At 46.8% G+C, this 16,308-nt stretch overlaps 1 long non-coding RNA gene across 1 annotated transcript in view; it reads left to right on the forward strand.

Annotated features, from left to right (window-relative positions):
- The window catches only part of LOC138986090 (uncharacterized), a 50,832-nt gene that overhangs the window by 29,044 nt on the left and 5,480 nt on the right, over positions 1–16,308 (forward strand). The window contains exons 2-3 of the long non-coding RNA XR_011462984.1: positions 3,280–3,560; positions 15,743–15,782. This is a non-coding gene — a long non-coding RNA (uncharacterized lncRNA). The remainder of the gene's footprint in view (positions 1–3,279; positions 3,561–15,742; positions 15,783–16,308) is intronic.

Consider the following 16,308-nt stretch of genomic DNA (forward strand, 5'->3'; position numbering starts at 1 on the left):
GTTCTTGATGTCTCATCACAGAAATAATTCAGTGAGAGACAAGGTGATAGCTAAGAAGTGGATTTATTCAGAGAGAAACACACTCCACTGACAGAGTATGGGCCATCTCAGAAGGTGAATTCAGCCTTGAAATGTGCTGTGGTTAGCTTTGATGGACTGGGTAACTAGTCCATAGGCTAACTAGTGGGAGGATTATTTCAACTATTTTGGGGAAGGGGTGGGGATTTCCAGGGGTTGGGTCACCACCCAATTTTTGGTCTTTGATGGTCAACCTTGGAACTGTCGTGGTGCCTCTGGCTGTGTCATTTAGCTTGCTGATATGTTATAATGAGTGTATACTGAGGATCAAAGTCTAGTCAAGTTGACTTGTCTAACATCTTGGACCCATTTGGTTCGAATCAGTTTATATTGTGCCCTCGGGCTACGTCATTCTTTCAAAGGTTGTGCCCTGCCCCCTTCCCTTCTGTTTCACTTTCATAAATGTTAGGAAATTTCATTGATTTTGTGCCTCTTGAAAAAAGAGCAGAAGCATTTCAGTATAGACCATCTGACAAAGTGCACTTCAACAAGTGAAACAGATGAAACCAAGGTCACAGTCCTCACTCTCTGGAAAAGTAGAGAAGTCTGAGCAAGTTTTTGCTGCCTTTCATCTCATTTGGATAAGATAATAGTCTCCATAAACACTTCCTACTTAGTGTATTAAATAGAACAGGAAACCACCAGCTTCTCCAGCAGACAAACACAAACATCTCAGGATCTATTACTCAGCCAGAATGAAATAATGCTTTTTGCAGTAACATGAATGGACCTCAAGATTATCACAGTATTACTGAATACAAGCTTACTCTGCTCACTGCAAAACAGGTCAATGAATCCATGAGACTGAGGTGTTTAGGCAAGGAATACAACTTTATTTGAAAAGCCAGATGACTGAGAAGATGGCAGACTAATGTTTCAAAGTAACCATCTTGTCAAGGCCTGCCTGGATGCCAGGTTCTTTTATAAAACAACAGAGAGAAGCTGTGAGGAACTAAAGTCAAAAGAGAATACAGAGGGAGAGGTAGTGAGGAAGTAAAGAGGGTCTTCAGTCTTGCAAAATATCTCTGGGAAGGGCCAACCTTTGAAAAGGGATGTGTTAATCATGAGAAACGCTGGACTGGAAAAAGCACAAGCTGGAATCAAGATTGCCGGGAGAAATATCAATAACCTCAGATATGCAGATGACACCACCCTTATGGCAGAAAGTGAAGAGGAACTAAAAAGCCTCTTGATGAAAGTGAAAGTGGAGAGTGAAAAGTTGGCTTAAAGCTCAACATTCAGAAAACGAAGATCATGGCATCCGATCCCATCACTTCATGGGAAATAGATGTCAGACTTTATTTTTGGGGGCTCCAAAATCACTGCAGATGGTGATTGCAGCCATGAAATTAAAAGACGCTTACTCCTTGGAAGGAAAGTTATGACCAACCTAGATAGCATATTCAAAAGCAGAGACATTACTTTGGCAACAAAGGTTCATCTAGTCAAGGCTATGGTTTTTCCTGTGGTCATGTATGGATGTGAGAATTGGACTGTGAAGAAGGCTGAGTGCCGAAGAATTGATGCTTTTGAACTGTGGTGCTGGAGAAGACTCTTGAGAGTCCCTTGGACTGCAAGGAGATCCAACCAGTCCATTCTGAAGGAGATCAGCCCTGGGATTTCTTTGGAAGGAATGATGCTAAAGCTGAAACTCCAGTACTTTGGCCACCTCATGCGAAGAGTTGACTCACTGGAAAAGACTCTGATGCTGGGAGGGATTGGGGGCAGGAGGAGAAGGGGATGACAGAGGATGAGATGGCTGGATGGCATCACTGACTCGATGGATGTGAGTCTGAGTGAACTCCGGGAGTTGGTGATGGACAGGGAGGCCTGGGGTGCTGCGATTCATGGGGTCGCAAAGACTCGGACATGACTGAGCGACTGAACTAAATCCCTTCTTTTCTGTAGCCATTCACAGGTAGGCAGGGTCAGATTATCTATGAGCTGAACAAAGGCACTTTAACAGTCATGGTAGAGGGACAGGGTCCCTTGAGGCAGGCCATTATATGATTATAATAACAACAGCAATGAAAAGCAAATCAAAGAAATGGTTCCAAAATGGAGTCAGAGTTGGTTCTTCTCTGCAACAACACTAAATGAAATAAATGAGATGGAGAAAGACAAATACGATATTGTTTCAGGAAGGGGAGCCCCTTTCAGGGCCAGAGAATGGGCTCTTGTCTAACACTCAGAAATGAATTGTCTGAGGAGACACACTTGCTGACAAAGCAAGAGATTTTATTGGGAAGAGGCACCTGGGTAGAGAGCAGTAGGGTAAGAGAACCCAAGAGAACTGCTCTGCCATGTGGCTCACAGTCTTGGGTTTTATGGTGATGGGATTAGTTTCTGGGTTGTCTTTGGCCAGTCATTCTGACTCAGTCCTTCCTGGTAGAACATGCATTGTTTTGTTCAGCCAAGGTGGATGCCAACAAGAAGGATTTTAGGAGGTAGTCAGTGGTGTCTTCCTTTGACCTTTCCCAAATTCTTCTGGGAAAGAAGTGGCTTAGTGAGTGAAGCCTCTCAGTCGTGTCCGACTCTTTGTGACCCCGTGGACTGTGTAGCCCACCAGGTTCCTCCATCCATGGGATTCTCCAGACAAGAATACTGGAGTGGGTTTCCATTTCCTTCTCCAGGGGAAACTTCCCAACCCAGGGATTGAACCCAGGTCTCCCGCATTGCAGGCAGATGCTTTAACCTCTGAGCCACCAGGGAAGCCTCCCAGAAGTGGCTTAGTGGTGGCTTATTAGTTCTGTGTTTCTTACCAAAACCTCCTGTCATAAAATAACTCACACAAATGGTTATGATGGTGCCTGGTCAGGGTGGGTGATTTCAGTCAGTGTGCTTCCCCTAACAATATGATATTGTTAGATAGTTAGAATAGGAAAAAGGAGTCCGAAGTGGTGGTGACTAAAAGACAAAGAGAAAAGCCTGAAAAAATGGAACGAAAGAAAATCTGTGGGCTGAAGTGAGAACTTCAGGTGAAACAAACATGCCCCTTCTTGGCTAGCCCAATGTGCATAGGGCAGGCCAAAGGGGGAAGGAGACGAACATATAAGAGGAAGCCAGGATTGAGGCCTCCCCTTTGGGCTTTGCCTGCCCTCATGCCTTGAGGGTGTACTATCCTTTGTTTGCAAAAAAAAAAAAACCCTGAGCTGTAACTGAGCTGTAACACTGTTCCACTGTTTCAAATCTTTGCTTCAGCGAGACAGAACCGAGGAAATTATACTCCCCTGACATATGGGTGCCGTGTCTCAGATGTAACCTGGCTGAAACAACCTCAGCTCAGCCCCAGCGAGGCGGAAACCAAGCAGAGCAGAAGCCCAACTTGGTGAAAGCTCGTGTGGTGGAAACTGAATGCAAAGGAAACCTAGAACAGCAGAAGTGACAAGAAGCCCTGTGTGCTGGAAACCAGGACAACAAAAACAAACTTGGTAGAAAGCTCAGGCAACTCAGTCTCAGATTCCAGAAGACCTCCAGTTAAGGTAGGAGGTCATAGCCCCTATGCCCCTGGAAGGACATATGGCTAACAAAATCCTAATCCCTTTACAGTCTCTCATTTCTTGTTTCCTTGAACCCCCTGTGAACAGGTGAGTTGCAGTGGGTGCAACTGAGGGACTCTTGAAGGGGTTACTCCCCAGTGTGCCCCAAAGGCTCCATCTGCTGCACCTTAGTAGCCGTTGCCCAAGTGGGTGAGGGTTCTTCTGTCCTTAACCTCCTTTGTGCCACAGATCAGGCCAATGAAAATTGTGGCCACAGACCAGGCATTTAGCAGTTTCTCCAGCAAGTTATGAAAGGGGTTCCTCAGCATGTTCTTCCCACTGCTTTTTCCTCCTATCCTTCCGCTCCTCTCCCCATCTATGCCACTGTTTACCAAGTATTGGGCAGGTCATCATCTTTCCATTTCTAAAAGTTGTTCTTGAAACCATTTACCTGAGATTGGGACTCAAACTCACACGGCAGACCCTTGCTAGGTTTAGTTGTGTCCAACTGAGACTTGAGCCTGGCCAAAACCGATGGTGCCTCGTTTCAGGACCTAATGAAGCTCAGGTTCTTGATGTCTCATTGCAAAAAGAATTCAGTGAGACACAGCAATAGATAAGAGGTGGATTTGTTTGGATTCAGAGAGAAGCACAGTTCACAGAGTGTGTACCATCACAGAGGGTGTATGCAGTGGCCATGAAATGTGGTGTGGTTAGTTTTTGTGAGCTGGCTGATTTCATATCCTAATGAGTGGGAGGATCTTTCCAACAATTGAGAAACTATCCACTCCTTGGTCTTTTGACAGTGCCTTGGAACTGTCATGGCACCTCTGGGTGTGTCATTTAGCTTGCAAATTGAGGATCAAGGTTTAGTTGAATTTGACTTGTCTGCGGTCAACTACAAACTGGCACTTACCAAGAACATTACCAATGACTGAATAACAAAGGCATTTGCCATCTGCCTCTACGGAGATTGAACCTCATGCTGCTATAGCTTTTGACCTTCAACAACCCTGAGGGAGTTCAGGGTGGAGTGAGGCACTCTGTGCTCCAGGGAATCTGGTGGGACAGGTCTTTAGATAGTTGGACGTTTTTAGGAACAGATTTTATGATCTCAATCCTTGCATCTCCTCATATCTAGAGAAGCACTAAATCCCTTCATGGTGACATCAGATCCTCATGACTAACAAAAACCCTTTTATAAAATGAGAGCTTCATGGTATTGAATCCCCCTTCACCAGAACCTTATATATTGACTTTCCCCCACTGCCATTTGGAGCAGTTTCTCAGAGCTATCTGAGATGCTGCCTCCCAGGCCACAGTCTTCATTTTGCCCCAAATAAAACTTAACTTGCAACTCTCAAGTTATACATCTTTTTTAGTCAATACTGTCATCTTGGACCCATTTGATTTAATTGGTTTATGTTATGCCCTTGTGCTATGTCATTCTATGTCAAAAGTTGTGTCCTGCCCCCTTCCCTCCTGTTTCAAGCTCTTTTCCTGAGCCCCATCTGGGCCCACAATGTTGCCTCTACAGTATTCTGGAGGGACAGCCAGAAAACAGTTGGCCCTTGGGAAGGAAATACTGCATAATGTCCAATCCCTCTAGAGATTCAGGCCTTCATCTTCCCTGTTTCCTACAACATGTGTGTCAACAGCACCTCTCAGTGAACCTGCAAGGGTAGGTGATAGGCCCACAATGCCTGCTAGAAGTCCATCTGTTGGTGGCATCTCTTCAAGGGCAACTGGGCTTCCAAGGACAATGTTTGCCACTTTAAGAGTTAGCACTGTAGGCCATTTGGTCCAAAACCCTTACCACCCTTCTCCTAAGGCTACAAACATATGCCCTGGATCAAATCCCCACTCCATTTTTATGGAACATCTGGTCTGTTGTCTCTTATTTTGTGCTTAAGCCACTTACTAACTCCTACAACCATGACCCCCTCTGTAGGCAACATCACTCCACCCAGCCTATTATTAAAATACTTTTAATGCCCCTAACAGAACCAGATAACCCACTCCTTTGTCATTATTTCTGTTATCACCTAAACTGGGTCTATGACAATGAAATGTTTACCATTGGAAACACTCTAAACTGCTCTTATGGAAGACTAGGGGAAGAAATCAGTGACTTATATTCCCTCAGAGCAATAAGAGGATAAGCCTTATGGCTATTTCGCCAGATTCCTAGTCTCAGGGTACAGGCTTGGATTGATTTACATCATGGTATCTATTCCCATCCACTGTGGACAAACTGGCAATGAGTTAAGATTACAAGCCCTTAATCCTACCCAGCACTAGTCACGCTGGAGACCTTGGGGACCCCCAGCTCCAGCCTGGGGATCCCAGGATGTCAACCTGCCTTGATCTGCCTAGGGATCTGGTCCCTGGGAGGTTGTCATGCCTCAACCTGCTTGGGGATCTAGCAAGTCCAGGGGTCCCCAGAGGTCAACCTGCCTTGACCTGCCTGGGGATTTGATCTCCAGGAAGTTGTCATGCCTCAACCTGCCTAGGGATCTGCATCCTGACCCGGGGATGCCAAGCTCTTGGGTTGCAACAGTACTGGGTAAGATAAACTTCAGAAAGATTCACCCCTTAGGACGTCCACCCATGGAAATAGAAGGAGGCCATTAGTTGTGGAACTGTGCCTGGTCTCAGCAATAATTCAGGAGCCCAACAAGAACCCCATTGCCCTTCTGGCAAGGCTAAAAGAGGCCCTCCAAAAGTTTACCAATTGGGACTTAGACTCTTACGAGGGACAGGTGATTTTAATGGACAGATTCCTGTCCCAATGTGCACCAGACATCAGGAAAAAGCTACAACAGCTACAGCAGCAGGACTCTGCTGCCTCTTTAGATGAGATGGTCCAGACAGCCACTAATATATTTTATAACAGAACAGGAGAGGGAGATCAAGGCCCAGGAAAGGGAGAAAAGGAAAGAGACAAGGCATGTCCAGATGCTGGCCACTCTCCAGGGAAGCCCTATGGCAAACCCCAAGTTCTTGAAGGACAAGGCACGAGGCAAATGCCTAATCTATAGACAGGCAAGACATTGGGCCAAAGAGTGTCCAAACTGTGACAAGTCTTCCTAAAATGGCTTTCTACAAATGTCATCAATTGGGACAGTGGGTGGCACTCTGCCCTCAGGACACAACAAACTCAAGGTCAAGTGTCAAGCCTTCCCTCAAGATGGTTCAACAGGACTGAAGTGGTTGGCTTCAGCCAGCCCATCTGTCACAGATAACCATCACTGGCTGGAACCAAGGGTGAAACTGGATGTGGCAGATAAGTCCAAGAATTTCTCGGTTGATGCAGGGGCTACCTACTCTATCCTAACCTCCTGTTCCAGAGCCTTTTCCCCTCAATCCTGTACCACTTTGGATGCTAGAGGAAAAACAATTACAAAAAGATTCACTTGATCACTTCTTTGTTTCTGGGATGGACAAATATTTTCCCACCAGATTCTAGTGGTCCCTGAGTGTCCTACTCCCTTATTAGGAAGAGATCTTTCCCTATCTTCGAAATCTTGCAGCTATTTCAGTCCTGATATAAGATGTTTTAAAACTTCCTCTTAGGGGTAAACTAACTATTTTTACTAGCCACCAAATGAAACAACTCCTAAATGGAAGAGACCATTCATGGATGTCTGATCAAAGTGTTAGGTAGGTAGAATAGGGAAAAGGAGTCCAAAATGGCGGTGGCTAAAAGACAAGGAAGGTCAAAGGAAGGTCCGAGGACCAGAGTGAAGACTTCAGGCAGAACAAACAGCACTCCTGGCTAAGCCCAATTTGCATAGGGCAGGCCCAGGTGGAGGAAAAAACATATAAAAGGAGGAGCCAAAGCGCTCTCTCACAGACTCTCTCCCCCACGTGCGTGCGGGCTCTCTCTCTCTCTCTCTCTCTCTCTCGAGTCTTGGATTCTCCTGGTATCTTCTAAATAAAATGGAGCTGTAACACTGATTTGCTTAAGAGCTGTAGCATGGTTTGTCTAAGACCCGAGAGCTGTGACGCGCCGAGGGCTTTAATGTCCGTCGCTCCAAATCTTTGTTGTGACGAGACAAAGAACCGAGGAACATACACTCACGTGACAAAAGGATCCTCAGATATCAAGTATTGCTGATGGAAAATCCAGGCCTGACTATATCCCCTTGTGAGGTTCTTAACCCAGCTACCCTCCTGCCTACCCCCAAGGGCTCTCTGCCCTTTCACTCTTGCCTAGAAACCTTGGACCACTGGACAAAACCCTAAGAGGGATTGTCATAAGATCCTCTGGCCAATCCTGAGGAAATCTGGTACACTGATAGAAGCAACTTTGTCTTAGATGGAAAAAGAAGAGCCAGATATGCAGTAGTTTCCAATTTCAAGACCACAGAGGCTAAACCTTTGCAACCAGTTACTTCAGTCCAATTGGCTGAGCTCATAGCCCTGACTTGAGCTTTAGAGCTGGGAAAAGGAAAAAGAGTAGCTATTTACACGGACTCCAAGAATGCCTTTCTGGTGCTACATTGCGCATGCTGCTATTTGGAAAGAAAGAGGCCACTTGACCACCCGCGGGTCCCCAATCAAACATGGTGATCAAATCCTTACACTCGGAAGCAGTCCATCTGCCCGCTGAGGTTTCAGTCTCCCGCTGTGAAGGACACCGAAAAGGGAGCATGGAAGTGGCACGAGGGAACCAAGCCACTAATCAGGCAGCTAAGAGAGCAGCATTACAGAACAATGACCTAATAGGGGTGGCCACCTTAGTTCCACAGACTAATTTGCCAGAAAGTCCTTCATATACTGAAGGTGAGACTCTTAAAGCTAAGAGTGAGGGCTTTCAGGAAGATCATATGGGGTGTTTCCCAAAAGAGGGACTCCTTTTTCTGCCTGGAAACCTCCAATGGAAGTTGGTTAACTCCTTACATGCCACCACTCATTTAGGGAGAAGGCCCTCCAAAGACTACCAGAAAGGTCCTTCAGAGGAACAGGCCTCCAAGGACTATAAGGCAAGCTGTCTCCTCTTGTCCCACTTGCCAATAAAACAACCCCCAAGGAGCTTGAAGACCCCAGCTGGCCCAGCCTGTCCAACGGCATGGGACCAGGAGAGGACTGGCAGATGGACTTCACCCAGATGCCAGTTTCTCAAGTGTATCAGTACCTACTAGTCATGATAGATACATTCACAGGATGGACTGAAGGCTTTCCCACCCAGACTGAGAAGGCTGAGGAGGTGGTTAAAAAAAAAAAAAAAAACTGCTCCATGAAATCATTCCGAGATTTGGTCTGCCCAGGTCATTACAAAGTGACAATGGGACATCATTTACTTCTAAGGTCACCCAAGGGGTCTCTAAAGCACTGGGCATTACTTATTACCTCCATTGTGCCTGGAAGCCTCAGTCTCCAGGAAACCTAGAAAGAGCCAACCAATTCTTAAAATCATCAATAAAAAAGATAACCCAGGAGACCTCCCTGGGATGGAAGGAGGCTTTACCAATAGCTCTCCTCTGCACCCGTATTGCCCCTAAGGAACAGGTTGGTCTTAGTCCTTATGAGATGCTATATGGGAAATCTTTTGTTTGTGTCAATAACCTCTTCTTAGATCCAGAGGCTCAGACCCTCTCGTCTTATACCATGGCCATTAGGCAATTCCAACAAGACATACACATGTTGGGTGTCAACCAGGACCCAAAAGATTCTAAAGAGCCACCACTATATGGTCCAGGGACTCAAGTCCTATTAAAATCTGGAAAGATGTCCCCAAAGGCTCAACTCCAGCCCACATGGAAGGGCCCCTACCCTGTAATACTTTCTACCCCCACAGCAGTCAAGGTACCGGGATTCCGGGATTCACTACTCACGAGTCAAGCTGTGGAAGAAAACAGAAGAGGACACTCAATGTACCTGTGAGCCCCTGGGAGATCTCAGATACCTATTCAGACTACAAATGAGTGCTATTCCAATGAATGCTTCCAAAATTAAGTTTCTGGGGATAAGATTTCTCAGGATAGCTCTGTCTCTTGAGGGGGGAACGTTAGATAGTTAGCATAGGAAAAAGGAGTCCAAAATAGACAAAGATAGAGAAACAAAAGATACTCCAACTGTTCTTATCATTTGGGAAATTATGTGGCTTTTAGGAGTTCTATGCCTGGAACCAAGGACAGAGACTCTGTGTGTGTGTGTGTGTGTGTGTGTGTGTGTGTATATGTGTATATTCTATAATTTCACAGGAATGGAGGAGACACACCAACTCTTAATATCCATGGCCATTGAAGTGACGTACATCATTTTTAGATTTGGTCACATGAACTCAACCAATTGCAGAGGAAAATGTAGGGAAGCTGGTAGGGGTCTATTGACCATGCGTCTGCCAAGGTCAACCACCTGGACATGCAAACACGACCCCTCTGCCCCCTCCACCTGGAGCCACTCCTTTGTTGTCCTGAGCGAGCTCTGAGTTGTCCCTAATTCAGTGCAGGCCTTCGTTCTTCCAGCCCTGCACTGCCTCTCAGAGAGACCCTGAGTGCTTGTCCTTCTGGTCTGCCAGGACCTGCCTTGCGGGGTCAGGACTCTCTTCTCTCAGTGAGGGCACAGCTCCTCCAGGCAGGCAGGGCAGGTTTGTGCATGTGTTTTGATCACATAACACTGTGGTTTATTTAACTTTCCAATTATTTTTCACATGAATTACCAAGATGTTTCTCCCAAACTTAAAATTTGTTTTGTTTTGTTTTTAATTTTTATTATAGTTGATTTATAATGTTGTGTTGGTTTCAGATGTATAGCAAAGTGAATCAGTTATATATATACATATATCTCCTTCTTTTTTCATATTTAAAATTTTAAATCTGAAGTCCACATTCATCTTGGTTGGTATTTTATTCATTGATCTGATCTAATTCATACTTTATATTTCATATTTTATGAAATTGCAAAAATGCTGCTTGGGCTTCCTCTGAGGCATTAGCTGAGCAGCACTACCTAAACAAGTTGGGGTGTGAGGTTGGTGTGACCTGCAAGTTCTGAACTAGTGCAGACCTACAGCCGTCACTGTGTCTGTTTCGTAATGGTCACAAATCATTCAACAATCAATCCCAGGAGTGTTCTGGGGAGCAATGCCAGGCAGACATACAGTTTCTTAGGATCTATTATAATTTCCTTTAAAAATGCTTTTCGTACTTTTTTGTTTGATTTCTACTATTCTCAATGATTCTTCAAAATCACCAAAGAAAAGGGGTTCCAAATGACATTTAGGAGCATCTTCAGAAGGCTCAGCTGTAGACTCTCTGGGCCTGGGGTCTGGGTGGTTTAAGCATCATGCTCTGCCCTGGGTTGTGCTGTTGCCTAGAAAGGACAAGGCAGAGCATGGTGAGGCAGAGGGAAACCTGATTTCCATTAAAATACGCGAGGACTGCTCCAAGGGCATAAACTGAGAAAACCGAGTACTGGAGCATTCCCAACACCACTGCCTTTGACAGGTACAGAGTTCTCCAACCTACCAGCTGGGGTCCTCAGGGACTGAATTTCCCTTGGGGCCCTGGTTCCCTCAAAGGCTCAGATGGCGTCCCCGGGCAGCAAGCCACCTGGAATTAGAAGGTAAATGACATCATGGCCAGATTCAGACAGGGGTATCTGTTCCGACCTCCCCAAACTTCATGCTCTGTATGACCCACTTGCCAAGGCAGGCATCATCGTGTCACATTTATAAATAGCTCCAAACACCTAGGGGCTTGGGGCCCCTGGACACAAAAGAGATGTCTGTCTTTCTTCAGCGGTTGCTTTGCATGAAATAAAATCAATGAGCCAAGCCCATACAAAATCGAGGATTTTCAGATCAATTCCTTTTTGAAGTTAGATTTGGAGTTTTAGGACAACAATGGTCAGCACCTGACCAGAAGTTTTCCTGGAGGCTAGGGAACTAAGTTTGGGACATGTGTAAGAACTGAGATACTGAAAAGAAGACAGCTTCCAAAGAAGCTAATGGCTTGATTTCTTTCTTTGTTTCTTTCTGATCTGATGCTGCTTTTAGCCTGGTCCTCTTCGGGCATTGTGGCCAGGAGGGCGACTCTGTACCATCTCACTGACAGTGGCTGAAGGTCCCAATCTGGCTTCTCAGATCCGAAAACAAAGAAACAAAGGTGGACTTGACTGGGGGGTTCATTTGAAGAGTGGCCAGCAGAATTGATTGATTCTAACTGCCAAAATCCTTGCCCCATGGCATTCTACACAAACTCAGGCAGCTTGTAAAGTGCCCAGGACTGTGGTCTGGAACAGCAGCACTTCACCCTTGGAAGAGTGAAGGGCCTCAAAGATGCTGAGTGTCCACTGAGTGGCCGCACAGCTGGCTTGTGTGCCCAGCAGGGGCTGCTTGCAGTCCAACCCACAGAACGTGGCAGTTCTGGGTCAGCATCGCAGTTTATCATTGACCACAGCCTCACGGGTATGAACCAGAGTAGGGGGAGGGGGGGGCACCGAGGTCCAACTGCAGAGGGCAACAGATCTGCTTCTAGCCTGTCCCTTAGTCCTGTGGGAAGCGAGGGCACACCTGGGCTCGATCAGGGTGGGGAGAGGCCCCCAGAGAGGATGCGGCCACCCAGCCAAGGAGCGATGCAGGAGCCAGGTGGATCCAGCTCCCAAAGAACAGGATCCATCCAGTAAGGATCTTCAAGGCCACCTCTCACAGGAGCCGGAAGAAGAGTCTTGATTTCTAGGTGTGCATCTGAAATTACTTTCCTACCAGCAGGTCAGACAACTGGGTTCACTGGGCAGGAGGAGACAAGCAAACAGCATGGCTTTCCTCTCTCAGGTCCCCCAACCCCTGACTCCTCTTCTCCCACTACAGTTAACGTGTGATGGCCATCCACTTAATGAACTTGGTTCCCAAACCCACACCATGTGTCCACAAAAATACCTCCCCTTGGATCTGTCCCTTATAATCCAGGGTCCCCATAGGGTTCTGATTTCCACTCAGAGCTCAGAAACCTGAATCTGCAGGCCTCAGCAAACCTACTGCCTCCCCACCTCCCCTTCCAGCCACCACATGGATTGAAGAAATAGGAACAGTAGCCCCCAGCCTAGAAGGTGGAGTTCCCAGATATAAGTGTGAGCACCCACCTTGGAGCAAGAATCAAGGCCATGAGGGAACGCAAGTGCCTCTTGTGAACGGTGTTCCTCATCTGAGTGCCCAGGCCTAGGCTGGCTCTGAGGTCAGCTCCACAGTCCCTGCTGCCCAGGCAATGCCCAAGAAGACTCAGGAATCCATCCTTGACTAGATGTCCCAGGTCTCTGCACTGGAACAAGAGCTCCTCCAGGGAAGGTGCAGTTCTGATGATCTAGTACTGAGTCCAGGGTGTAGGAGTGGGAGAGGTGCTTTTCCCTGCACCACCAACAAGCAGGGTTCTGACTCCAGCTGGTGGTCCTATGAGTCAACTCGGTTCTGACACTCTTCACCCGGAGAGAGCATCAGGTCCCACAGGCTGAAGGCTCATCCCCACAAGACCACCCCGACTTCAGATTCCAGTCACAGGTCCAGACTGCCACCTGTGCTTCTGACCAAATGCCTATAATTTGGAGGTTCCTAGAACCCCATCCTGGGGCTTGATTAATTTGCTAGAGAAGCTCACAGAAGTCAGAGAAACATTTTACTTACTAGATTCCTGGGGTTTTTTTGTTGTTCAGTTGGCAAGTTGTGTCTGACTCTGTGGCCCTATGGACTGCAGTACATGAGGCTTCCCTTCCCTTCCATCATCTAGCTTTTCTCAAGTTCAGTCCATTGCATCAGCGATGCAATCCAACCGTCTCATCCTCTGTCACCCTCTTCTCCTGCCTTCAGTTTTCCCCAGTATCAGGATCTTTTCCAATGAGTTGGCTAAGTATTGGAGCTTAGATTCAGCATCAGTCCTTCCAATCAATATTCATGGTTAAATGGAGGAGATGCAGATGGCAAATGAGGCATGGGGAAGGACATGGAGCTTCTCTGCCCTCCATGAGGGCACCACTCTTACCAGATCACTAACTGTTCCCCAACCTGGAAGCTCTTCAGACTCTGTCTTTTTGAGTTTTATGGAGGTTTCACTCCATAGACTCTATCGATCAAGCCATGGACCACTGGTGACTGAGTCCGTCTCCAGCCCCTCTCCTTCCAGGAAGTCAGGGCATGGGGCTGAAGGTTGCAGCCCTCTATTCATGGTTGGTTCCCCTGGCAACCAGCCCCCATCTGCAGGCACTTCCAAAGGCCTCCTCACTGACATCAGCCTAGCAGTGGTGGAAAGGAGCTTTCTGTGAGTTACAGGACACCCATTTCACCTTGTGGATCAGAGGACAAGAGCCCAAGCAGAACAAAAGATGCTTCTGTGGCTCTTACTGCGCAGGAAATCCCAAGGGTTTGAAGAGCTGTGAGTCACAAACAGGGACAAAGACCAAATGAGTATTTCTCATTATGAATCACAGGGTCACAGTGTCCTTTACTCAAAGTAGCACATATTTACTAAGCACAGAGGTGGCCTTTCACTTTGGGGACCACCCGTCACCTTGTTCCCTATCGAGGCTGTAGGAGGGATTCTAGTGACACTTTCAGAAAGTCATAGGTTTTGGTAAAATTTGCCAAGTGAGATATTTTAACCACAACTTTCCCAGTGCATTTCCTTTCATATATGATGGGGATGGCTGCTGGTAATTTGGGGCCTGGCTGGTGGGATTTGAGACAGGGATACTTAAGTTAGAGTTGGGGGTGGGGGCTTATGTACTTGGTTGCCCCCATCATCACCATTCATCACATGGCTGGCTCTGACCCTGACCTCTTACCCTGCCCTCTGCTGACCAGCCAGGGTTCCGAGGCCACCGTGTAGCCCCAGGGCTGCACTGTGACCCTTAGAAGCCTCACTGAGCCCAGTCCTGGGAGATGTGGAGCCACAGCCTCAAAACACGTGGCGGTGGGATTTCCCTGGTGGTCCAGAGACTAAGACCTGTGCTCCCAATGCAGGGGCTCCCGGTTCAAGCCCTGGTCAGGGAACCAGACCCCCACATGCTGGAACTAAGAGTTCACATGCCGCAACTAAAGGTCCTACGTGCCGCAACTAAGAGCCGGTACAGCCAAATAAAACTGGTCTGTGTGAATGTTAGAGATGAGTCAGTCAGCTAGTTAATATGATTATACTATTTTCCTGTATCTTGTATATTTGTGGCCTTTGTAGGCTTTTAAGCTTAGAATTTACTGTTTTCTCATGCTAAATAATTTATCTGGAACCAATTTTTCAAAGAGTTTTGAATTCTTTTTCTTAAAGAGCCTCTTCCAAATCATGCAAGCTTCAGGCCCATGCACCCTGTGCTGACCGTGAACTTGGTCTGGCTGGCATTCTTCCAGGCTCTAGGGTTATGGCTGTGAGAAAAACAGACAAGCCCCCTGCCCCATAGGTTTGCCAGCACCCAGCACATGCCTAATAAATACTGTCTAAACCCAATCGCACCCTGGAAAGAGTCTGCCCCTTAGCAGGGCCGAGGGCTGACCCCAACCGCACTCAGTGTCACTGTGCCAGGCTTTCAGAACCGCTCCTATCCCTTGAGAGTTACACGTCCAGGCTGGCTGAACTGCTCCACCTCTACAGGGGACACAGTTTGGGAAACACTTCTCCTGAGGCATGAGCTGGTGGCTGGTGGCCGGTGGCCTGCCCTCCCCTTTGTCCTGTCCCATGACCTGAGATATTTCCTCAGAGATGACTTTTTGTGTTTCTTGGTTTCATCTTGTTTTTTCAAACACTCAACTTCTACATTTAGGGCCCACCATTTAATATGGCAGTGTCCTTGAGAATATATCTGCTGCCTTATTATTCCCTTAAGAGAAATTCATGAGAGCAAAATCACAGAATAAGAAATTGTCATGGCTTTTGGTTTTACTTTCCCAAGTTGCTTTCTTAAAAGTCTCCAGTTTACAAGCCCCCAGCTGTGCTGGGGAGAGTGTACCTCACCACTCAGTACTGAATTGGGTGTTTACTTCTTAAATATGGCAAATTTGATATATGGTAAGTGGCAACTCTTTGCTTAAATGGTCATGACTTTGATCACTAATAGAATTAAATATTTTTCTTGTGTATTTATTTTATATTCATTTGTAGTCTTTGTGCTTCTATATATTATCTGAAATTATTGTTTACACATGTCCTTTGCCTGTCTTTCTGTTGATTATTTTTAATGTCAATTTTCTATTTTCTTAGGTAAATATTTTCTTAGGTATGAACCATTTCTCTAATTGTGGTGAGTATTTTCCCTACTGATGGTTAGAAAATGAATTTGATGGCTGCGTTCCATTAGTTCTACTTCCTCCATGGCAGACAGATGGCTGACTCTAGATCCATTCAGAATACCAACTGGGGCGTGAAGGGTAGTGGAGGATCTGACCTATAATGAGACGAGCACTGAAGTGTGCAAGAATTTGTCTGCTAGCACAGCACAGAGCTGGCACATCCCAAGGCCTCCCTCTCCAGGTGGGCAGCTACGCAAGGCCTGCCTGTGCCTCCTCCAGAACCCACTCCTAAAGGGTCCTTTGCATAAGGCCTTACAGGTGCTTCTGCTGGCAGTGGTGGGAGCCAACCCCCTAGGCAGGACATAGGAAGCCTTTCCTGCTCTGGCCCCTGCCTGCCTTTTCATCCTCACCTCCTTAAGCCTATGCCGTCCTCAGCCTCAGCATTAGCATTGCTGGCTGCTTCTAGTTCCTTGAGTGGGAGAGACCTTCCAGCCCTGGTGTGTTTCCCTATAAGACTCCTGCTCAGCCTCCAGGGCT

The sequence above is a fragment of the Bos mutus genome, chromosome 28, assembly GCF_027580195.1.
Source record: "Bos mutus isolate GX-2022 chromosome 28, NWIPB_WYAK_1.1, whole genome shotgun sequence".
NCBI classification, from domain to species: Eukaryota; Metazoa; Chordata; class Mammalia; order Artiodactyla; family Bovidae; genus Bos; species Bos mutus.